The sequence below is a fragment of the Ctenopharyngodon idella genome, chromosome 20, assembly GCF_019924925.1.
Source record: "Ctenopharyngodon idella isolate HZGC_01 chromosome 20, HZGC01, whole genome shotgun sequence".
Taxonomy (NCBI): Eukaryota; Metazoa; Chordata; class Actinopteri; order Cypriniformes; family Xenocyprididae; genus Ctenopharyngodon; species Ctenopharyngodon idella.
The window spans coordinates 26262324-26287877 of NC_067239.1; the positions used below are offsets into that span (position 1 = coordinate 26262324).

Consider the following 25554-nt stretch of genomic DNA (forward strand, 5'->3'; position numbering starts at 1 on the left):
AGGATGCCCGAGAGGCGTTTCAAAGATGGCCGCCGAGTGAAATGACTTGTCTTAAAGGGACTTTGTATATACTCAATAATGAAGCCCTTTAAAGGTGCAGTAGGTGATCTAGGAAATGCTAACGTTAGCCTGCTAGCATTGAAAGCATACAATCCCACCCTCCCTGCTAATCGCTGTCCAAAGCCACGCCTCCTCCAAAACACATGAAAGCACACACAACTGCTCTTGGCAAAGCGTCACAAGAGATGACGTTAAACTGCCTCATGTCTCAAAGCACATAACATTACAATAATAATGAACGTAAACAACTTGGAGAGGTTGTAACTGACTGCTGCAGATTAATTTCGGTGTTGATAACGTTGACATGAAAATGCATAATTCCGAGTCTGAGGACATCGTCACAGCTTGCCATCTCTTAATTACGATAGTTATGGCGTGAACACAGCATAAGATCGTTGTTTTGAGTCGGTAGGAACTGTAAAAGGTGGCTGCTGTTTGTTTACAGTGCTCTGTGACTGACATTTGTATAAACTCTGCAAGTATGAAACACGCTGATGAAGTATGATTTCTGCGCGAACAAGGTACGTGAGGGTATGTAAAAACATATGTTGACAGGCAGGTAGGACATTGTATTATTTCATTCAGACCAAATATAAAGATATAATGAACATTTTAGTGTCCTACACCTTCCACAGACTATGTATATTTATAAAAATACATTTAGACCGTTTAACATAGTGATGCTATCAGGATATGAGAAGACTTTCAACCAGTATAACAAAAAAAAAATTTCTGTTGAGAATCACCTTTAAAGTTCACTAGCTTCTTTTCTCATTGATCATGTAGGGCTAACTTAGTTACCAGAAACAATTTCTATCATGAATTATGGGCTAATATCAAAAAGTACATGATAAATGACCGTATAGGATGAAATGTAATCATGTCAAAATGTGCCCATCATCAAAGGAAATACTAAGCAGGAAGAGCCTATTCAAAGCACACCTTCCTTTTGTCCTCTTAATCACATTTCATGAAAACATAATCATCAGTCATTTCAGACAATGCTTATTCACGGTGAAAATACATGAAATCCGAAATAATTGACATCAATTTCGGTGCCAGCTACATAAACCTTGAAAGGCCTGAAAAGGTCAGAGCGGGACACGAATTATGCCGGTGTTAATTAGTGACGTGCCCCAGTGACTGCATGGTCTGTGATCAGGGTATCAATGAGCTTTCATTAGCACAGCAACAGGAAGTACACACTCACATACATGCCACAGAGCAGGATTATAACTAGGCCTGTGTGAAATCTGTCTGTAGAGCTAAACTGTGCTATATATTTTGACGAATTTGATCATGCTTTTTAATGCATTTAACATATTTAAATCCATTAAATCCAGAGGTTTTTTTAAGTTGTCACACATCAAATCCAAGGGATCAGTGTGTTGCTGGTCAGCATGGACCGTTAGCCCCTGCTGGTAAATGATGTAACTACACTATCTGCCAGCAAAAAGGATCTTTCTCCATTGATGGCCATTCAAAAGTATATTCTGACATTTTTTTTTTAAACATATGGGTCCTGTATATAGCTAAACTTATGTTATTCACCTTATTTTTCAAAATGGAATTTTCAAATTAAAATTTTTTAGTATCTATTTATATTATAATTTTTTGCTTTTAGCTTTTGTTCAGTTTTTTCTTTTAAAGGTGTATTATGTAGTTTTTCGTCCACTAGAGGTCGCCTATTCAAAACAAAGGTGTAGCTTGATGACGCCGAGTTTGAGTGCGGAATCTTGGGACATGTGGTCTTCACCTCACAGCCAGTGAGAATCGGGACGAGACTCGGGCAGAAATCATGTTCATGGATAAGATTATTAACGTTACTGTAGTATGAAGCAGCGCAGGGCCGAGTGTTGTTGGAGCTGAACGAGGTCACTGGAGTGATTGCTAATGAGAGACAAACACAACACACCTCGCAAGCAGTGGAACTTTTATTATGCCACAGTCGCCGGCGTCGCTTCCGCTTTTCCGGTCAAGCGTATGAGGTAACGCAGCTCTGTTTATCATGTTAGATACATTTGACTGTGTTGAAAATGATGTTGTAACGTTAACGTTACTCCGCTCGGCGGCTGCTATGAGACACTTGTTGCACACTGCAGTAAGATAGATCGATTTAAGAATATCATATTAAATGCTTGATGGCTTTTGTTGATGGATGGCATGCAATTAATTTTAAAACGTATTGTATGATGGAGAAAATGCTGTATTACTGCTACTAAAAATAAAGCTGCATCTGATTATGCTATGTTAGCTACTTGACAAAATAGTGTTTTTCTCTGAGGCATGGTAAAGCATGGTACTCGCAAAAAAATTAGATTTATTTTAAACAATAAGACTAAACGTGTTGAGCTATATAACAATAATTAGTTTTCCATCTATAAATGTAACCAAACAGTTGTGCCCTTGTCTATTAAAACATGTAATATATTAAAGCATCTTTGGTGTTTCCATGGTTTCTGTAAAATAAAAAAACCAAGGAAACCGAGGTTAACACGGGTATGACGCAATTGACAGGCGACTCCCTCACACGTCCCGGATCCTTGGTTAAAATAGCAATTTTCTCACGATTTACAAATAGTTGGAAACATTTGGGATATTGTAAGTACAAAATATATAACACTGGCCTAGTGGTTTTGGGATATTTTACTGCAAAATTTTACATAGCCTATTGCAGCTTTTAGTTTTTTTTCTTTTTATTTTAGTTTAGTAATTTTATGTGCTTTTGTCAATTTAATAAGTTTTTTTATTTTCTATATAGCTTATATATTTATATTTTTCTTTATATTTATCTACATATTTATCTTTATTTCAGTTTTAATAATTTTAGTACTTCAGCTTATTTATTTCAGTTAGTTGCCAAGGCAACATTTCTACTTTCTGTTTAAGTTTTTCATCTAATGTAATCTAATATCTTTATTCAATCTAATCTTTATTTCAGTTACCAAAAAAATAAATAAATAATAATAAAAAAAAACAATAATACTGGTTTAATTCCTAGAAAAAATATATAAATTGTTTAACTTCGATGCAGTATAAATTGTTGAATAAAAGCATCTGCCAAATGTTGAAGTAAATAAATCATTAATATTTCTTTTTGTTTGTTTTGTTTTTAAGTAATTGTTAACTGTCACATTCCATATCATGTATTCTCCAGGTATTATAAACTTCCTTACATCTGTAAATGGACTGTGTTTAAGTTAAATCTTTTCATAAATGTCCTGTAAAAAAAACAACAACAAAAAAAAAACAAGTTTGGAACCCCTACAAATTAGACATGATAAATTACATATTGAATAAACTTTTGTCTCTCGTGTCTCGTTTTTGCTTGCAACGTAAATATCTACTCTGACTAAAAGTCTATTGGTACTCATTCCAGTAAAGTGCTTCATCTTGAAGCAGTTTTTATCATGAGCTCCAGAAGTACTCCTCCAGTTTAACATGAAAGGAAACGACACAGATGGAGATATCAGAGAACTTCAGACTGTGATGGAGAAGAAAATAGGAGCTTTGTAATTCTACTCATTTAAATAATGCATTCAATGCACAAATTTGCATTTGTACAATATGAGTAATTACTGAGGCACCTAGGTGAGCGGATCATAATTTCAGCCTTTCTTGCTGAATGACACCGCTCTCACCTAGAAGTGAAACACTCATCGAGAGCTTTTCTTTATCTTGTTAGATCAATAATTATGCTCCGAACAGACGCTCACACATTCATGGCTGAATCTCGAGGTCTCAGGGTCTCAGTTGCACAGTAAAAGCCCATATGCTTGGAGAGCGTCTAATGAGGGTCTTTCAGTCATATTCTTCAATGTTCCATGCAGTAGCCTACGATGGTTGACTGCAATCTGAAAACCAATTACGCTGCCGAGAGCGAGAATATGTATTTGTGCAGAGGCGGCTTGCTGAACTGAAAGTCAAAAATCACTATTTGATATATTTAAATATGGTTCAATAAATCTTTGATTCAATAAATCAGAGATTTACTTTGTTTCTTCGCTTCGGGATTTGAGAACTGTGAGTCGAAAGCTATGAAAAAATTGGTTGAATGAATGTTGCTTTTCAGCTTTCTGTTTTCAAATTAGTTTTTCATTCCCTCTGTGTATGTGTGTGAGTGTTGTGTGTGTCTAGGTGCAGTTTTTTCTGTCTGCTGGATGGTGAAGGCTGTACTTCCTGTGATGGATGCGTTTCTATCACACCAAGAGTCTTATTTTCTCATCAGTCCTTAAGGAGGTGAAACCGCAGGTATTTATATTATGCTGAGAGAGCGGGTCAGGGCCGTCGGCTCAAGCTGTGGTGGTATATTACTGCACTGTTGTTTTATATCTGAGTTCTGCTAACAGAGCAATAGCTGATGTGAACCACTATTTTGATGACTGCAATTTGTATTTTTTTTATTCAGTTGACTGAATAATATTCACCAGCAAACTAAACTAGAACTCTCATTAGCAAAACTGTCTACACTGCAAGTTCATGATTTTGTTGATTATAACCAGGGCTGGGTACACTACAGAAAATCAGTATTTTTTTACCTTTTTTGACAACATTACTTAAGGTATTAAGGGCCAGATTTACTAATGGCTTGAGTCAGCGTAAACCCTCTTTTGGCATTGAAAAATGTATTAAAAGCCATGCAGTGAGAAATTAGCGATGGACAATTTCTCTTTTTATTTTTGAACCTGACTTTATTGCTGTCAGTTTCCCTGTCAGACCGCCAAACATATGGGTGGAAAGTATTTAAAGAATCATGCAACTTGATATACTAATGTTTGCAGTAGTCAATTTACTGGTATTTGCGCCATTATTTACCGATCCCAAAAAAGCACGTCTTAACCCATTTTGTGCCTGACATGACATTGAATTGGCGCATTGTCAGTAGAGAACCAACAGAACTTTCCACTCCCATTGGCACTTTTATTACACTCTTAGAAGCTTCTATACAGAACATTAAAGGGTTAGTTCACCCAAAAATGAAAATTATGTCATTAATTACTCACCCTCATGTCGTTCTACACCTGTAAGACCTTCATTCATCTTCGGAACACAAATTAAGATATTTTTGATGAAATCCGATGGCTCAGTGAGGCCTCCATTGCCAGCAATGTCACTGAACCTCTCAAGATCCAAAAAGGTACTAAAGACATATTTAAAACAGTTCACGTGAGTACAGTGGTTCTATCTTAATATTATAAAGCGACGAGAATACGTTTTGTGTGCCAAAAAAAAAAAACTAAATAACTTTTCAACAATATCTAGTGACGGACGATTTCAAAACAGTGCTTCAAAGCTTTACAAATCTTTTGTTTCAAATCAGTGGTTCAGATCATGTAAATGAAGCCTCGTTTACTGAAATCACGTGACTTTGGCGCTCCGAACCACTGATTCGAAACAAGAGATTTGTAAAGCTTCGAAGCAGTGTTTTGAAATCGCCCATCATTAGATATTTTTGAAAAGTCGTTATTTTTGGCGCCCAAAAAATGTATTCTCGTCGCTTTATAATATTAAGGTTGAACCACTGTACTCACATGAACTGTTTTAAATATGTCTTTAGTACCTTTCTGGATCTTGAGAGGTTCAGTGACATTGCTGGCAATGCAGGCCTCACTGAGCCATCGGATTTCATCAAAAATATCTTAATTTGTGTTCCAAAGATGAACGAAGGTCTTACGGGTGCAGAATGATATTAGGGTGAGTAATAAATGACATTATTTTCATTTCGGGGGGAACTAACCCTTTAAAGGGTTCTTTTAGCTGCTTCATATTTAAAACCCTTTTAGGGGTTCCTAATGGATTTAGTATATGGATTTAGCATAGATATACACAGGGCTTTGACAATAAAACTGAAACTCTGGCCAATATAGTGTTGGAGGTTTTCTGGTGTTCAATCTTCAATGATTTTCCATTCCTTCATTAAGAGCAGAGTGTGAAGGTTGAATTAGCAGAGCAATAGCACAGCTGTACAACAAATATTGCAGTCCACACAACATACTGGGAGACAATTCAGAGTTGAAAAGAGGACAAATTGTTGGTGCGTGTCTCACTGGATCATCTGTGACCAGGACAGCAAATCTTTGTGGCGTATCGAAAGCTATGATATCAGTGGTAATATCGGCATACCACAGGACAAACCGCATCCAACAGGAGTAACTGTCGACGCAAGAGGAAGCTGTCTGAAAGGGATGTCCAGGTATTAACCCGGATTGTATACAAAAAATATAAAACCACAGCTCACTGCAGAATTAAATGTGCACCTCGACTCTCCTGTTTCCTCCAAAACTGTTTGTCAGGAGCTCCACAGAGTCAATATTCATGGTTGGGCTGCTATAGCCAAACTTTGGTCACTCGTGCCAATGACAAATGTTGGTTTCATTGGTGCCAACAGTGCAAATCTTGGGCTGTGGACAATGTGAAACATGTATTGTTCTCTGACGAGTCCACCTTCACTGCCTTTCCCACATCCATGGGAGTTATGGTGTGGCAATATCATGCCATTTCCTACTGTGCTTGATGCCAAGGACTACCGAACCATTCTGGAGGACCATATGCACCTAATGGTTCAAACATTGTCCTCTAATGGGGTGTCGAGTATCAGCATGATAATGCACCAATACACACAGCAAGACTTGTGAATGGTTTGATGAACATGAAAGTGAAGTTGAACATCACCAATGACCTGAACAGTCACCAGATCTAAATATTTTCAAGCCACTTTAGGGTATTTTGGAGGAGCAATTCAGAAAACGTTTTCCTCCACCAGTATTACATAGTGACCTACACTGTTCTGAAAGAAAAATGGCTCAAAATCCCTCTGGCCACTGTGAAGGACTTATATCTGTCATTCCCAAGATGAACTGATGCTATATTGGCTACAAAAGGAGGCCCTATGCAATACTAATGTAGTCTAAAACCAGGTGTTTCAGTGTCCAACCCCTGTATATATCAAAAATCAAAATGAAGCGAGTTTATACTTAAAACAAGAAGAAAGAAAAAAAAAAAAAAAAAAACAATTCTGCCATTGGCATAAGAAAACTAAACTTAATTCAATGGGAAATGTTTCATTTTTCTTAATCCATTGGCAGACTTTTGTTCTTGTTTTAAGCATAAACTTATTTTGATTTTCTTAGAAAACAAGACTTTATACCATATGTCATTTTGAGATGCATCTCAAGTAAATGCATCTTGATTTAATAATGTTTAGATATTTTATTGAAAAACAAGACAAGAATACTTGTTTACAAAATCATTTTTGGTGTATAATTGCTTGGCCAGTGGAGCCAGTGTCCCAAACTGCCAAAGAAGTCATTGAGTGACAGCGATCGAACAAAGTTTAACTTTGTATGGATGCTTTTGATTACTGCTGGAATCTCTAGTGTTAAAATACTACTAGTGAGTCGGTGTAGAAAACAGGGTGGCTGTGATTATGGTGGTTGGGGAGAGGCCTCAATTACTACCATTAATCTGGCTGACACTGACATAACAATACAAGAGTCAGAGGAATGTCTGGCCAGCAGCAACACCGCTGAGATACGGCCATTAATTCACACAACTGCAGACCACTGTCTGTAATCTTTCCACGTTCTTCTGTGTCTGTGTGTGGTGAAAGCAAAACAAAGATGTACACGTCTTCGGTTTCATGGTTTATTTTGTATTAAACATGCATCATCACAGAGGTATAGACAATTATTTATGGACGCTCAGGCTCTGTGAGACTTATACTGAGGCGTATTACCCGAGGCAAAGTTTCAGAGAGTTATCATCACTGGTAAATAAAAAATAATGAATCGCGATTCTGCACAGATAAGAAAAAAACTTCTCCACTGTGTGAACTGCAGATGAATTAGTTGGGGCTGTTTACACGACACCATTTTCAACTAAAAACTGAAAACTTTTTGCATTTTGGCCGTTCATTTACATTTGCAAGTTTTTGAAAACGATACCGTTATTATCTCCGTGTAAACTGCAAAAACTTGAATTTGTGAAAACGGTGATGTCATGCCCATGTGTATTACGTGTTCAGTTTATAGGCATGCAGTGTTTCTTTACAAAGTGACATCGCCAACTACTGGCCTGGCATAATACAGCATTATTAGTCATTTTCATGGATCCGTGTGAATGGAGATAGTTTTGACAACTTTGTCGTCTGTACGTGAAAAACACAAAGGAAAAACTTTTCCGTTTTTAGTATATTGTTGTCGTGTAAACGTACCCTAAGTTTGATGAATAGTTTGTTAGTTCATCTGTTGTTTCAAACCTAAACACAAAAGAACAAATTTTGAAAAATTTCCTATGCCTGCAGCACTTAAAGGTGGGGTAAGTCATATTTCAAAAACACTGTTTGGAAGTTAGTCGGGCTGACACCAACAACAAACGCGTAGCCAATCAGCATTAGGGTCGTATGATGGTCGAGGAGACAGAACGAGCAAGAGGGATATTTGAAGAAAAACTGCAGAAAGAGAGATGGGACACAATACAAAAGAGCTCAAAAGAATACAGTATCACTGGAATAAAGGTTTATGACTGGGCAAGCGCTTTAGCCCCCCGCGTTAATATTAGAAAAGCTTTCCAGCACTGGAGATAGCTATGCGGGAAGGCCTGAAAACAGATGCGGAGGCTGCTTTGATTCTGCTTCACACATGAGTAACACTGGGTTTGAGTGTCATTGATTGTCTGGATCTGCTGTGCTGTTGGCAACTAACAACAGACTCTTGTTTGTATTTACTCTTGTGTACTGTACGTTCATTTTTTGTGCTTCCTTGTCGTTCGTTCATCATATGCGCTTTATTTTTCAAGAAGCATTTTGTTGCATGTCAGCTGCAAACAGACATCCACTCTCGCATTGCGTGTGTAACAGTGGCCAGATAGTGAAAGTTGTGCAGGTAAACCACTTTTAGCGTCATGGTTAGTGCACTTGCCTCGCCTGCCAGCAGCAATTGGCCCGGTGTTCGGAGCAGGGTGGTTAGGATTGGAGGGTGAGTTTTGGAGGCAGAGCATTGAAGAGAGGGGTGGGTTTTTTTGGGGTGATTTCAAATATCAACAATGTCCAACAGTGTGTTTAATAAAAATGCCTTACCCCACCTTTAATGAATTGTGAAATGGCATTTTTTAAACTTGATTGACAAATAAACTAGGGGTGTAACGATTCCTTGATTAAAATCAAATACTCGATTTAAAAAATATATATATATATGCCCTATCTACGTGCGCCTCAGAGCGGCTCCATTCACAGTAAATGCTGCTCCATGTGAACTGTTATCATTTACATTAGTGGCGCGTCTCAAACTCTGCATGCATACTGTGAGTTTGGATTGCTTTTAACGTTCATCCGGAAACGCAATGTGCGACATTTAATCAGATTTTTAAGGTAAGTCATCTATAAAGCTTCGCAAACGCAGGGGAATACATTACACAGTATTTTTCTACTTCGTGAAATGTGCTAACTGCTCGTCGTGATTTCAAAATAAAAGTTTAAGCCTTCGTTTAAGTCCACATGTTCTTGTTCAAGAAATTACAGTGGTTGTAACATTTCTGTCGTAAAGAAATGTCCAAATATTAAAGATTAATTGGACATTTGAAATAAATGTTGTAAGCCAATATTAAACAAGGTCAAGATTAGATCGCACTGTAAAGTGTATAACAATCGTCAGGCTGCTGGCGCCCTCTGCAGGCATTTGTTGTAATACACAAAGAACATTAGTTGTACAATTCAATACATTATGTATTTTGACAGTTTTGTTCAACAAAACCATACGATTAATTGCTTTTGATACTTTACTTGAATCAATTATTATGCTATTGCTATTAAATATTTATTTTAAGCCATATGTGTAAGTGAATGTGTTTTGTTGTGTAAGCACCTTTTATAATGTACTCGTATAGTATATATTGTTACTAGTACTTATATGTATTTAAATATCTCAAACCTAAAATAAACATCATGTGGTTGAAAACACTGAATAGTTGTGATAAATGCCAAGCACTGAGTGATCCGTTTCTGGCTCAGCACTCGCGCCTGGAGGGGGAGGGGCGTTCGATTACTCGAGGAATCGTCAGAATAATCAAACGATTACTTGATTACCAAAATAATCGTTAGTGACAGCCCTAAAATGAGCAAGGCATTTGACAAAACGACAAAGAAAAGCAACTGGCATATTTTTAATGCAATTTAAAATGTGCTTTTTATTGTCTTGTTTAACTACTTTAAATATATCAATTTATTTTTCAATTTAAAAATCATTTATTTATTTATTATTTTATCATCTTTTTTTAACCACATTTTAAAACATGAAATAAATATATCTATTAATGTGTCTATTTAAAAAGTATATTTACATTTTTATGTTTGAATTATTGAAATTGATTATTATTCCTTCATTTTATTTTTAAGTGCCACTTTTCCATGACGCTCTGCTCTGCTCTTTATGCATTAAAGCTGCTTTGAGGCAAATATATTAATATTTTTTCTTTTCTTTCATTTTTAACTATGGTCTCAATCAGTTTAGCATCATAGGCAGACTTTTGCTTCAAATGTTTCAGCCTTCATTTTCATATTAAACATGTTTCTCTTATAAGCTCATGCATATTCAGTAACTGGCATAGCTAATTAGATGAGGTGAAGTAAATTCATTTTTGAGAATTTTGAAAAATTTGCATGTCATGTTTTATTAATCTAGGTGTGAATGGTAGTAGTTTGAATGTTGTTTAACTACTTTATTATGATTACACTGTAGCGTAGGTATAGCTCCAGATTCAAAGTAGCATCACCAGCAGAGTTTATTTTCATCACTTGTCCAAATTTACTTCAGATGATCTCACAAGTCTTAAAGTGATAGTTCACCCATACTATGGAAGTCAATGGGGCCCATCAACTGTTTGGTTACCGACATTCTTCAAAATATCTTCTTTTGTGTTCAGCAGAAGAAAGAAATTCATTCAGGTTTGGAGTAAATGATGACAGAATTTTCATTTTTGGGTGAACTATCCTTTTAAAGCCCTCACTACAAAAGAATCTATTCATTTTTATACCTTTATTCATTTCGAAATGGAATCAGATATATTCAGTGTAGTGGATAGAAAAAGAGCGTGTCCTCAGACTCAGAGTTTATCTGTTTTTCATTAAGTTTCACTTTTCTCTCTTTTCAGAAGTTTAAGCCTCAAGAGATCTCCAGGTACTGATCCAGGAACAGGACCAGCAAACCAGATCAACTTGTGTGAGCAAAAATAAGACAGATTATTTTGAAAAACATCCCAAGTGGCCGACCTAATCAGTTTTTCCCCCTTTGAAGCATATGTTCACACATGAAATATTAATCCAGGATGGCTTAAACATGTTTTTAGGTCGTTTGCAGCACATTTGATCTGATATGTTGCCAAAAACCTGCATGCATCCGTATCAGCTCATGTACGTGAGCTAAAACACACAGGTTTATGCATGAATAATTAATCTCTGTTGAGAAAGGAGTTTACTTCACAACGCTATTAAATTAAACACTGACGCAGAATAGCTGAGATTTGCACCCACTGATCACATAATCCATCTATAACACAGCCATTTTTGGGCATCCAAAAATACTCAAACTTTCAGCTATTTTAGAAAGCAATCAATATTGGCTGATTGCATACTTGTAGTCTACTGTTTAAGCCTGGGTCGTTAGATCTTGTCCTCTAGCTATTCAAGAGACTGTTAATTTCTTTCGCTCCTCCATTACAGACTTTGTGACCCTCAGTCTTTTTCTGTTCTGCACTGAATTATCCGCTTTTGACCAAGTCAAAGTTCTTTTTTCTCTTCACTGTCTGAGGGCGATAAGCAGAACAGAGGCAGTGGACGGGGTCAGGATTTGATTGGTGGGACTTGGAGAGCTGAAGATGATGATGATGAGTAGAGAGAGAGAGTGGGCTACACATATCTCAAATTGGGATTTTTGCTGTTAAATAATTCAAATAATCAGTTGAAGAATTTTGATGGGGCTGGAATTTTTACAAAAATTCTTGAATATTCTTTTTTTTATGTTTGTTTTTTAATAAAAGTGTCTGAGAAAAAAACTTCTTAAACAATGTTATAAATAACCCCTGGTTAGTATAGTTAATATAGCCTCATCATTGTCTTAAAACACAAAAGGTAAGATTAAATTTGAATTCAAACATTTAATGGATGTAAATTTACACTAAATAAAATACATATTTTTTTTTACCATAATATTTTACTTTTGTATTCTGAAATACTAGTTTTGCAAGAAAACCTTACATGAAAAACATTGTAAGATGGCTAAATTTATCAATAAGATTTACAAGTATTGTACAGTACAATTACAAGTATCGCATTTATCATATACAGCTCTGGAAAAAAAAAAAAAGAGACCACTGCAAAATTAGCAGTTTCTCTGGATTTACTATTTATATGTATGTGTTTAGGTAAAAAGAACATTTTTGTTTTATTCTATAAACTACTGACAACATTTGAAGTAAAACATTGTAATTTAGAGCATTTATTGGCAGAAAATGACAATTGGTCAAAATAGCAAAAAAGATGCCATGTTTTCAGACCTCAAATAATGCAAAGAAAACAAGTTTATATTCAGTTTGACAACATGATACTAATGTTTTAACTTCAGAAGAGTTATATAACTTAAGTTAAATAACCCTTATTTCCAATCACAGCTTTCATGAGTCTTGACATGCTCCTACCAGTCTTTCACATTGCTGTTGGATGACTTTATGCCACTCCTGGCACAAAAATTCAAGTTTGATGGCTTGTGACCTTCCATCTTCCTCTTGATCACATTCCAGAGGTTTTCAGTGGGGTTCAGGTCTGGAGTTTGGGTTGGCCATGCCAGGGTCTTGATATGGTGGTCCTCTATCCACACCTTTATTGGTTTGGCTGTGTGGCATGCAGCATTGTCCTGCAGGAAAAACCAATCCTTCGATTTGTGGAACATTATTAGAGCAGAAGGAAGCAAGTTTTCTTCCAGGATAACCTTATACACGGCTTGATTCATGCGTCCTTCGCAAACTTTTATCTGCCTGATTCTAGCCTTACTGAAGAACCCCCAGATCATCGCCAATCCTCCACCAAATTACACAGTGGGTTGTAGGCCTCCCCAGGTCTCTGTCTTACCATTAGAGGACCAGCTGAAAACTGGACTCATCAGAGAAGATCAGAATCAGTCAGATGCATCTTTGTGAAGGAATGCACGACTCAAGCAACATACAAGGTTATCCTGGAAAAAAAACATGCTTCCTTCTGCTCTGACAATGATCCCCAACTCGAAAGATTGTTTCTTCCCTCAGGACAGTGCTCCATGTCACACAGTCAGGCCAATCAAAGTGTGGATGGAGGACCGCCAGATCAAGACCCTGTCATGGCCACCCCAAACTCCAGACCTGAATGTGATCAAGAGAAGGACACAAGCTATCTTGAATTTTTGTGCCAGGAGTGGCATAAAGTCACCCAACGGCAATGTGAAAGACTGGTAGAGAGCATGTCAAGACTCATGAAAGCTGTGATTGGAAATCTGGGTTATTCCACCAAATATTGATTTCTGAACTCTTCCTAAGTTAAAACATTAGTATTGTGTTGTTTAAAAATTAATATAAACTTGTTTATCATTTTCATTGTTTTCATTTTCTGCAAACAAATGCTCTACTGACAACATTTCTTCCACATTTCAAATAAAAATATTGTCATTTATTTTATAGAATAAACAAAAATATTAATTTTACTCAATCACAAACACATAAATAGTAAATCCAGAGAGACTGCTAATTTTGCAGTGGTCTCTTAATTTTTTCCAGAGCTGTATATATTGTTTGAAAAAAAAAAAAAAACCCTTCTTAAGTGTCGTAAATAACCCCATGTTAGTATAGTTAATATAGCCTCATCCTTGTCTTAAAACCCAAAAGGTAAGATGAAATTTGAATTCATAAATTTAATGTGTCTGTGTGGTCCTGGTATTCCCTACGTTATGTGGACCGAATGTCCCCACAAGTATAGCAATACCAGTAAATTTTGACCTTGTGGGGGCATTTTTTGGTCCCCATGAGGAAACATGCTTATAAATCATACAGAATGATCTTTTTTGAAAATCTAAAATAGCAGAAAGGGGTAGTGTAGGGGAACAGGAAATACAGTTTGTACAGTATAAAAACTATTACGCCTATGGAATGTCCCCCAGCGTGTGTGTGTGTGTACTTGTTTAACCTACATTGTGGGGACCAGAAGATTTAAGAACTTTTTAAAAAAAAACTTTATCACAAACTTATAATTTATCCAAACAATTTTTTCTAAAGGGTTTTTATGAATTCATAATCCAGCCCTGATTGCTCATTGAGAATGCAAGCATTCAAAACCCTTTACGGTTTTATATAACTGGTAATTTCTGTGCACATAAGAGATATTGCTCTTGTTGGGAGTTTCTCATTTCAGTAAATATGTGCTCTCCGGCCTCATTAAACTGGGATGCGCTCTTGCTGGATGGGAGTTTGTTTGAGTGGGCGTAATATAGAAGCCCCTGGATTGGGGGGAAGGGGGGCTCACCGGGCATAAAAGTCATTCATTTTTATATGTGTGCCTTCCTCTCTATACCCACAGCAATACAGCCCTGCAGGGAAATAACGTGCACACATGGACACATATCAAGGGTGAGAAACTATGGTCATATCTCTTCCTAACTGTGGTGACAACCCTTAATGGCTTGAACACAACAAGGAGAGTGCGCTCGGCTCTGACTCGGTGTATCCCAGCATGCCGTTGGTGCAGTCCCCAATGAGTGACATCATTAATTATGTGCCTCTGAGTTCAGAAATGCCAGCTGAGGAGGGAGGCATACATTTCATCCCCAGACTGTTCAAAAAATCGTCTTTCAAGTTGGGCTGACAGCATGTGTTCCAATCACGCGCTCACCCAGGTCTGAAATTGCGGATAGTTCACCAGCTGTGAGGCGCTGGGTGAGTCTTAATATGTTCGGTCTGTAAGCTCACCGAGATAAATTAGTTCAATGACATGATATATGACAAGGATCTGTAATAATTTACAGCATTTAAATGGTAAAGCTCTGGGGCATATTGAATAATCAAATGGAATAGGAAAGTAGTCATTTAAGAATAGGATTTTGACCCGAGGTTATTGTGGCCAGTTTCTTGTTGCATGAGGTTATTGAGCCAACGACCTAATGAGTTTCTACATATTAAAGCAATAAGCCACAAGAGGCCATGCATTGTAATGATTTTACCACAGTTAATAGGTGATTTTATGCATGATGTGAATCAGACCCCATTTATAAAATGGCAACAGCAATATGATCTCATTAATAGTCGCTTATTCAAAACAAAGCCGTAGCTTGATGACGCCTTGATTTCGTGGAATCATGGGAGGTGTTTTCTTCAAATCTACAGCCGGTGGAAAAGAACCCGATGAGACTCGGACAGAAATCATTTTCATGGATGAGCTAATGTATTAAAGATATATTAACATTACTGAAGTATGAAGCAGGGTGTGGCTGAAAGCTGTTGGAGCGGAACGAGGCAGCTGGAGCGTTTGCTAATGAGAGAGACAAGCGTGACACACGACACGGCTTGCTTCCGCTTCTTCCGGTCATGAGTGTGTTGGGTAACGTAGCGCTGTTTTATCATATTAGATACATTTGTGTGTTGAAAGTTGTTATAATGCTACTCTGTGCGTTCGCTCGGCGGCTGCTATAAGACACTTGTTGCACACTGCTGTAAGTTAGATCGATATTAGCCATGGTAAAACATGGTATATAGTCACGGTAAATCAAGAAAATGAGATTTAAACAACAAGACTTATTGTGTTGAGCTATATAATAATTATTAGTTTCCTGTCGATGAATGTATCCAAACAGTTCCACACGTCTAATAAAACATAACATATTAAAATGTCTTTGTTGTTTCCATGGTTTCTACAAAATAAAACTGGAAATCTAGCATAACGCGGGTATGATGTCATTGATAGGCGACATAAATTGCTTATTTCTTTGGATTTACTGTAAACATTCTTGGAAACATTTGAGATAATGTAAGTACACAAGTCAACAAAATATATAACACGGTTCTAGTGGTTTTTGGATATTTAAATCCAAAAATCGTACATATTGTGCCTTTAATGCATTTACATAATTTGAAATTAGAAGTTTCATTCTGTTCTGTGTGATTTCTGGTGCCAACACACACTGTCATCTTTTTTTTTTATTATTATTTAAGATTAAGTTGCTAGATAATGACTACAACTACCACAAGCATGTGAGTTTACATGCTTGATGAGTCAGACAATCATTGTAGTTCTTATGCAGCAATATGTGTCCTTTTAAGGAACATATGACTGTACACTTAAGTGAAAACATTATGCAAAGTGTAAAATGAATTAAATATACTGTAAAGCCCTTGAGATTTCTTCATCTTCCCTGTGCAATGATCCTAATAATAGGTTCTTCATGCAGTCTAATTCCAATCTCACAAAGTTACCGGATTTATCTTGGATCCCTATCCCGATAAATCTCAGGGAATTCTTCTCTCTGTTTGTTTATGTGTTCATTCAGTTGAATAAAGTCATTTGCATTATAAATGAATAAGCCAGTGATGTTTCTGAGGGACCAGTAATTTTCTTCCATGCGTGAATTGCAAGCAGTAATCACTCTTGCAGTGGGATTGCTTAGATTTCGTACATTTATTTAATTATTGAATAGTTTCCAATAGAGTTTAATATTTCTGCGCAGTGGTTGGAGCGTTCATAACTCATGGATGCTCTCAGGTCCCGCGTATTTCTCCACTGGCTGATGTAGGCTCCAAAGCCTGACGTGAGGTGAGAAACTTAAGTAAAAAGGATACTTTTGTACAAGGGTTCATGTGGGTCATTATATACTTACTCTGGTTTTCATTGTGTAAGCCAAAAACTTGATAAAATCAGGCAGCAAAATGTTTAAAATGAAATGCTGTTGGATAAATTTCATTGTCCTTCTTTATTAATTCACACAATGACTTTTGCACAAATGTTAATATTAACAGAGGCTGCCCTTTTGTTGATATGAAATTTGAACTGATGAACATTTGCCATAGAGAGAGCTTTACTGAGACATTAGCTGTGTAAAAACATAGATCAGGTCGTCAATAGACCCAAAACTTGCCCGATTCATCTTCAAGATCTGTCTGATCTATATTGCCCCATCTCCTGGTGATTAGGAGTTCTCATCTGTGCCGCTGTCCCATAGGGAATTTGCTTTTCAAAGGGAAAGGATCAAGAGTCACACTCCAGCAGTTCCATTTGCAACACCATTCTGATCTGAGACTTTCCATCTTGTAGTTATCATTAGTACAAGACTGCCAGGGAAGCAAGACATATAAGAAGGGGATTGTCATTCCAATGCTGTCCTTTCACAGGGTGGCTGTTTCACGTCTCGTTTCAGGGACCAGAAACATCTCATAGGGTTTGAATATGGCCACGTTCACACAGCAGCAGAATGCTGTTGTCAGTCCTGTATTCAAGTCCTTAATACAGCTGCCTTCACACTGTCAGTTTTTGGGATTGACAACCGCATTTACTTACAGGTTTGAGTCTCGAAATGTCCTGATCAAGCAGCGACTTACAGTAGCATCTTGAATACTGTCTGTATAAATGTGAAACAGGAGTCAAACCCATATTCTCTTATTAGCAACCATAGTGACAGTGACCAAAGTAATATCAAAGATGGCAACGTCCATAAAACTGAAAAGTCTTATCATTTTTGACACGATAGGATTCAAATCTTTATAAATTGACAGCGGCTTTTATATCTGGGTGGAAAGTGGAGCATTTGAGTCATGCATAAAAAACTGACGGGAGCTGCTCCGGTGGAGAACAGCGACTGGATCTAATCCTTCAGATGACACACAGCTCAAATCTCTATCGCTTTAAGTTACCGAAACCACAGCGCGGGTTTTCTGAGAATGTGGTTGTGAGTCGTAAAAAATTTGCAGGTGTGAGTTCGGTTATAGAATGCGGTAGTCACTCGTAAATAACTGAACTGTGTGTGAATGTAACCGTATTCTTAAGCTACCGTTTCACACTGCACATTCCTAAACCCCGGGTTAAAGTCCTTATCTGCATATTTGCGGTGTCAGTGTTACTGACTGGACAAACTTTGAACATAAAGGCTCTAGCATTGAGCGTCCTATTATTACACATTGCTGACTGTAATATCAAGTTTTTTTGAGTGAATATCGAGTGAATTTTTCGAACTATAAAGGTAAGTATGACGGTCTCTTCTTCACTGTCACACGCAGAAACGGCTGTTTATAGACCTTATGTAGCCCCGCCCCTTTTCAGCGCTGCGCTCGTTGTCTTTTGACTTCCGGCTTGTATTTCCACAGCGATCTTGTGTATTTATGAAAGAACTGCTCATTTTAAAATCTTCCCGGTCTACTGACATTTGTTAAGACATCTGCTTTAAACATAACAATGCTCATGATAACTTGCATTAACTCTACAACAGGTAAATCCACTTCACCAGCTAATTATTCTTCAACAGCGATGCCATAGAAATATACAGAGCTACCGCAAAAACGGAAGTTCAAAGACAATATTCTAAAGATGGCGGCGCGCTTGTTTCTCTGGTAAATAAGGTCTATACATCGCGCAGGTGTTTCAATGACTGCCCAAAGCGCGTGAATATAAGGCACGCGATTGGTTGTCGGTTGCTAAGCATCAGGTTGTAACGTTCTAACACCGCATGGTTTCACACTGTACAAGTTTGGCACCGCAAAATTGGTTCTATCCCTGCTCCAGAGCAGGGTTTCATAACCCCGGTAAAAAGCGGTGCAAATTACAAGTGTGAAACGCTCCTTTACCCGGGGTCAGAAAAAGCGTTGTTTAGAATGACGATAACCCGGGGTAAGCGCAGAGACGAAAAGTCCAAGTCAACGAACTTTCATTAGAGTATTAGTAGACTGTTAGGTTAATATTAGCAGAGTAAGTTGACATGTACTTGCAAAGTTACTTCTAGTCAGTAGAATGTCTGTTGTGGAGCATCAAAATAAAGTGTTAGCAGACATTAAGCAGACAGTCTACTAATACTCTAATGACTGGTAGTTGACATGTAGCCTAGTTGCAAAGTTACTTAGAATGTCTGAAGTGGACTATCGAATTTTATGAACAACAAGACTTCCAGCTTATAATTGCTTTTTAGCATGTTTCTTCTTTAGCAACAATTTGAAAGTATCTGTGCATGCTGTTAAAATCAAAAGAAATAAATGCTTATTTTATTCACCCATACAATCTGAAATATTTTGTTTCATCGTAAATAATCATTCATTTCCTGTAAATGTTTTTTGAACATCATTATCGTCTCTCATTACAATTAACAGGAACACAGTGAGCAGAGGATGATTGTGATGGGAAATCCAGAACATTTCAGCAGTGGTTGAGTTTTGAGATATTCAGTCTCATGTGGACCGCCTCTGACGGTGAGTCCCATCATTAATTGGTATTCCTCTCCTCCTCTGACAGCACACTTCATCAAGTGGTCTTCTGTCTTATCAGAATCGAGGAGGCATCGCCGTGGGCAGCGTCTTGATAAATCTCACTTGCTGTTATTTTCTCTAGCTGCATACATTTTTGAACTAAAATTACATTCGTAGTCGTGGGAGGATGAATCTCAGGGATTTCTTGGAAACTAGAGAGTGTGTTTCTCAAATACAACATCACATGTTAAACCACAATTAATGACAGCAGCCTTTTTTAATATCTTCACTCCATTGTCATTGTAAGTGATGGCTCATATACAATATATTATGATCTTAAGTATACTTCAAAATGGAAATTGGAGTTGCTGCTTGTTTACTTATTTAAACTGAGTCTATGCAGCATGACTCTTGAATTTTTGTCGCAACTTAATTGAAATGCATGAAAAATCTTTTAAATATGGTAAACAAAAGTTCATTTGTTTTGCATTGAGACTTCATGAATACATTGCATTTGTTTGAGCAGGGGATTCCCAGTTCCCAAAATGCTTTGTATGGGACTGGATGGGAAGAGAAAATGTTATAAGTTATTCTGTATGTTTTAAACCAGATGAGAAAAGTTGTTAGAGTTAAATGTTCTGTATGAATGTTGGATTTAGATGAATTTCTGTTTTTAGGTTTAGGTAATGTAAGTGAATATAATATAAGATAATATAACAGTTTTATCTTCCTTATGCTTCCACTTCACATGATGACTTCTTTATTTCTTGTTTAATGTCTAAAGGATATCATTTTTTGAAGTTTGACATGCAGTTTGACTCAGTTCAGTTAGGTTTCCACCACACAAGGTGTTTGAGCAGTTTAGTTTAATGTTAATGAAACCCAATTTCAGCATGTAGAACCACTGATCACAATTGATTTAAGGATTTGATGTGGTATATTCCAGTTTATCAACAAAGGATCCTTAATTTATTTACACTGTGTTATTTGGAAATGTCAGTTGTGATGCTGAGGTTGGAGTTCATCTGTGATTAAGGGCTGCTTTTTTAAAAGAAAAGAAAAAACTCCTCAATAATAGCTTATTTAGACAAAAAGATTCTGCTTAATTGTAGATCTTTTAAAAAGTTTCATCCTAACTAACAACTCAAAGCAGTTCAGTGGGATGAATAGACACAGCACACATTAACCCGGCTAACCCAGTGGCTTTACTGTGATGTATGAGCCTGCAGAATCACTTTCATGTGAAATTAATTACACACCTAGTGGACCTTAATTTTCATGTGGAGAACCCAAATTGTGAGGCGGCTGGATACATCAAGCTGGACTGATTAGCATACACCGTTATCTGTGAGATTTATTTGCTCTCGTTTGCTTTGAGACAAAAAGGAAACACTCAAAAAAGGATGAAGATGAGAAATTCACTCATCTGGGAATACGATTCTTCTTAACTGTAAATAGATACACAGTAAATTCAAAATAAATTCAACATTTCTTGTTTAATTTAATGTGTTACTTGGCATTTCTTTGTAATTATTCGTGAAATTTACTAGCAATTTCTGAGTGAAAATATTTCTACACCATTTTTTTCCCAGTATAAAGACAAATTTATGGAAGCCATTAAAAGTCGTAATTGACATAAAACATTGAAAATATGACATATACTAAGTCATAATTATGAGATGAAAAGTAATAAATATTGACTTAAAAAGTCATAATTATGACAAAAAAAATCTAAATGATGACAAAGTCAGAATTATGACATTAAATGTCAAAGTTATGACCAAGTCATAAGATAAAAAGTAGAAATTATGACATCAATTTCTACTTTTTATCTCATAATTATGACTTTTAAGTCATAATTTCTACTTTTTAAGTCAATTTTGTCTTTGTATGTCAGTTTTGACTTTTTAATATCATAATTTTGACTATTGAAGTCATAATTTCGACTTTTCATCGCATAATTGTGACTTAGTATGTCATAATTTTGACTTTTTGTCACAACTATGACTTACCAGAGTATGATTTTTTTTTTTCTTATGTGGCAGAAATGGGCTTCCATACAAATTAGAATATTTTAATAAACTAAGAGAGCTTTAAAATGAATGTGGATAGCATTGTTCAGAAGAATTTCTTATTTATTTATTTTTTTTCTAAAGTTGAAATTGTATTTTTGATTTTTTTTTTTTTTTTTTATGGCATCTTTAGTATCTTGGAAAATATGATCACATTCTGAGATTTTAAGATCTTCTCTGAAACTCTAAAGGAGATGTGAGATTATGAGATTAGACTACTAGGGTCTGTGTGTCAGGAAAAAAATAATAAAATTTAAGACATAGATTACCCAAAAATGTCATTAAAAACCATTGTCATATCATATTGAGTTCACCCAAATGGATGTTAATTAAATTATAATGTTTTGTCTGGATGGATGGATGGATGGATGAGAAAGATGCAAAGCCGCTTGTTTGTTCCACCCAGTAAAAGATGATAAAAAGGCAGATTTAGTAGGTTTTTCTAGGGCCCTTTGGTGTATTCTGGAGAGATCCTGTTGTTTTGAATCACACTAGACTACGAGCTAGATTGTTGTTCTAACGCAGGCACCAGCTGTGAAACAATTGCCGCCCCATGCAACAATCCCTGGAGACTCTCATTTCCTCTGATAATAGTGTCTTTATATTGCATCCTTGTTTTTTTTTATTTTTTTTTATTTGTGGTTATATTTCAGAGTCATCCATGCACATATAACTTCTCTTTTTGCTTGTCTTCGTAGGTCTCAAACACATAACTGGTGACAAGTGAATCTGGTTTGAAGGCGGGACATAATTGTCATATGCGATCGGGGAGAGACAGAGAGATGATTACAACAGATGCAGCAGTGCCAAAGGGCGTTCAGGTTCCTATCCCTGATCTCTCATCCTCATTAAGGGTGTAACTCACTCCATCTCGACACCATCAGTCTGCCACCTCAGTGTGCTGACACGACACTCACTTTACAAAACCCTCAGGAGTTTCACTCCTCATGCTAGATGTAGAGCAGGGCATTGGGGAGGTTAGATATTCACAACTTTACACTTCTAATTACATCTCCAGTAAACTATTTCTTGCTTAGTTTATAACAGCTGAGCTGATGCCAGGGTCATGCGCCAGGGGTAAGCATTAGGGGGCAGTGACAAACTGTACTCACTCACAATGACTAATATGAGGGATGAATTGAATTGGACAAAAAAAAAAATCCTCAGGAGATTTCACTCAAATTAGCTCAACTGACTGCTTTGCATGTTGAAGCTGCCTACTGCTGTTTAGAATTAGTTTCTCCTATCAAAATTCAGACACCTTTTGTGGGTAGGACAAACTAAATCTAGATGAGTGGCTGCTGGAAACATACTATATATTTCTCTGTGTATATGCATAGAGAAAATTTCTGAACTACATTGTTCAGACAAAATCTTGTGAGATTTATCTTTTTATGTCCATAGTGCCTATCGAAAATCATCATAACTCTTTGAAATAGTTACTTTATTTTGTTGTACAACCTGAAAGAGAGAAAAAAACTTTTCCAGCTTTATTTACAAACTTTGCCTTACAACATCAAAGTAATAAAAGAAAAAGCAACGGTTCTGAAAATTAATAAAAAAATGGAAAAACTAGAATAACATGGTTGGAAAAGTCAGAATTGCTCAAGTCAAATTCCATGGTGAGCGGCAATGGATTACTCTCTTCAGATCGGATTGGATTTAAGTCAGGGCTCTGGGACATTCACCTTCCTATCCTTAAGCCATTGCATTGTTCTTTCGACAGTATGTTTAGGATCATTGTCTTGTTGGAAGGTGAATGACCTGCCCATCTTCAGCTGTCTAGCTGAGAGATGCAGGTTTTCCTCAAGAATTTGGATATACTTGGCAGCATCCATTTTCCCTTCTATCCTGACCAGTTACCCAGTTCCCGCTGAAGAGAAACATAGTGCTAAAAGAAAGAAAGTCCCCCTTTTGCTACTAAAACAGCTCTGACCTGTCAAGGCAAGGACTCCACTAGACCCCTGAAGGTGTACTGAGGTATCTGGCACCAAGATGTTAGCAGCAGATCCTTTAAGTCCTGTAAGTTGCAAAGTGGGGTCTCCATGGATCGGACTTGTTTGTTCAGCACATCCCACAGATGCTTGATTGGATTGAGATCTGGGGAATTTGGAGGCCAACTCAACACCTCAAACTCGTTGTTGTGCTCCTCAAACCATTCCTGAACCATTTCTCCTTTGTGGCAGGGCGCATTATCCTGCTGGAAGAGACCACAGCCACCAACGTTTCCATGAAAGAGTGTACATGGTCTGCAACAATGCTTAGGTAGGTGGTACGTGTCAAAGTAACATCCACATGGATGGCAGGACCCAAGGTTTCCCAGCAGAACATTGCCCAAAGCATCACACTGCCTCTGCCAGCTTGCCTTCTTCCCATAGTGCATCCTGGTGCCATGTGTTCCCGAGGTAAGCGACGCACATGCACCCGGCCATCCACATGATGTAAAAGAAAACATGATTCATCGGACCAGGCCATCTTTTTCCATTGCTCCGTGGTCCAGTTCTGATGCTCACGTGCCCACTGTTGGCGCTTTCAGGCGGTGGACAGGGGTCAGCATGGGCACCCTGACTGGTCTGCGGCTATGCGGCCCCATATGCTACAAACTGCGATGCATTGTGTATTTTGACACCTTTCTATCAGAACCAGCATTAACTTCTTGAGCAATTTGAGCTACAGCAGCTTGCATGTTGGATCGGACCAGACGGGCCAGCCTTCGCTCCCCACGTGCATCAGTGAGCCTTGACCACCCATGACCCTGTCGCCGGTTCACCACTGTTCCTTTCTTGGACCACTTCTGATAGATACTGACCACTGCAGACCGGGAACACCCCACAAGAGCTGCAGTTTTGGAGATGTTCTGATCTAGTCGTCTAGCCATAACAATTTGGCCCTTGTCAAACTCGCTCAAATCTTTACACTTGCCCATTTTTCCTGCTTCTAACACATCAACTTTGAGGACAAAATGTTCACTTGCTCCCTAATACAGTATATCTCACCCACTAACAGGTGCTGTGATGAAGAGATAATCAGTGTTATAGATAATCAGTGCTATTGAACCTGCATCATATGAAGAAAGACAGTGAGACTCACAGATTATTAATATATAGGCCTACATATAATGTATAATAATGTATATAATGTATAGGCCTACAATAATAATGTATTTTCACCACTAAACGCTTTTACCAATAGCAAAGAATGGATGTTTTAAACATTTTAATGTTGTGAGATCTGTCAGTGTTATCTCTGTGAGTCTCACTGATGACACTCGAGATAACGCTCTTACAAACACTTGTTCCTGCGCAGTCCAGCACATCTAATTTCTGCTCACGTCTTAGAGCTATTCACATGCATCATGGTATATTTACAGCTTCCCACTTATAGTCTAAATAGACATCTCTTCTCCAGGCCTATAGGAGACTGTTGCCTTTGGAAACCATTAAGCATGTATATGTTTAAAAGGCATACATGAATTGAATGTGATGACATTGACAGCAGACATCTACATGTTTCCAGGTGAAATTGATATGCATTTCTCAAATCATATTTTGACTTGCATTCAGCAGTTCTATACTATTCAGTGCTTTAGTATTTGTTATTTAAGTTTGTCATATCTCTTTCTTTCTTCTTCTTCTTCTTCTGCTTTGCATGATAGATGATGTAACATATTTTGGATTCATCCACTAAGATGAAGAGCTCATTAGAAATGAATTTGCATTAGGTAATGTTTATTAATACAAGAAGTCCATTCAGCACAAATACTATATTTGGTTCACTCTAAAAGATATAAATAAGGCGAAACTAGAGCAGAGGCCTAGCAAATAGTTTGGATCTGTTAGTATCTAGATCAAGAAACATGAAATGCTGCTCTCACTGTGACAGAAAGCATTCATGTTCATTTCACTTTGATTCCTCGTTGACAGACGTCAGTCACAGAGACATGCATTCTGTTATGATATTAGCAAATTTAAAG

The 25554-nt window shown here is 37.2% G+C and overlaps 1 long non-coding RNA gene across 1 annotated transcript; it reads left to right on the forward strand.

Moving 5' to 3' along the window:
* Window positions 1-4172: 4172 nt before the first annotated feature.
* LOC127502428 (uncharacterized) lies at window positions 4173-25097 on the forward strand. Its single transcript, XR_007926861.1, has 5 exons — window positions 4173-4311; window positions 11206-11273; window positions 19414-19512; window positions 22280-22402; window positions 24990-25097. It is a non-coding gene; the product is annotated as an uncharacterized LOC127502428 (long non-coding RNA).
* The last annotated feature ends 457 nt before the right edge of the window (window positions 25098-25554 follow it).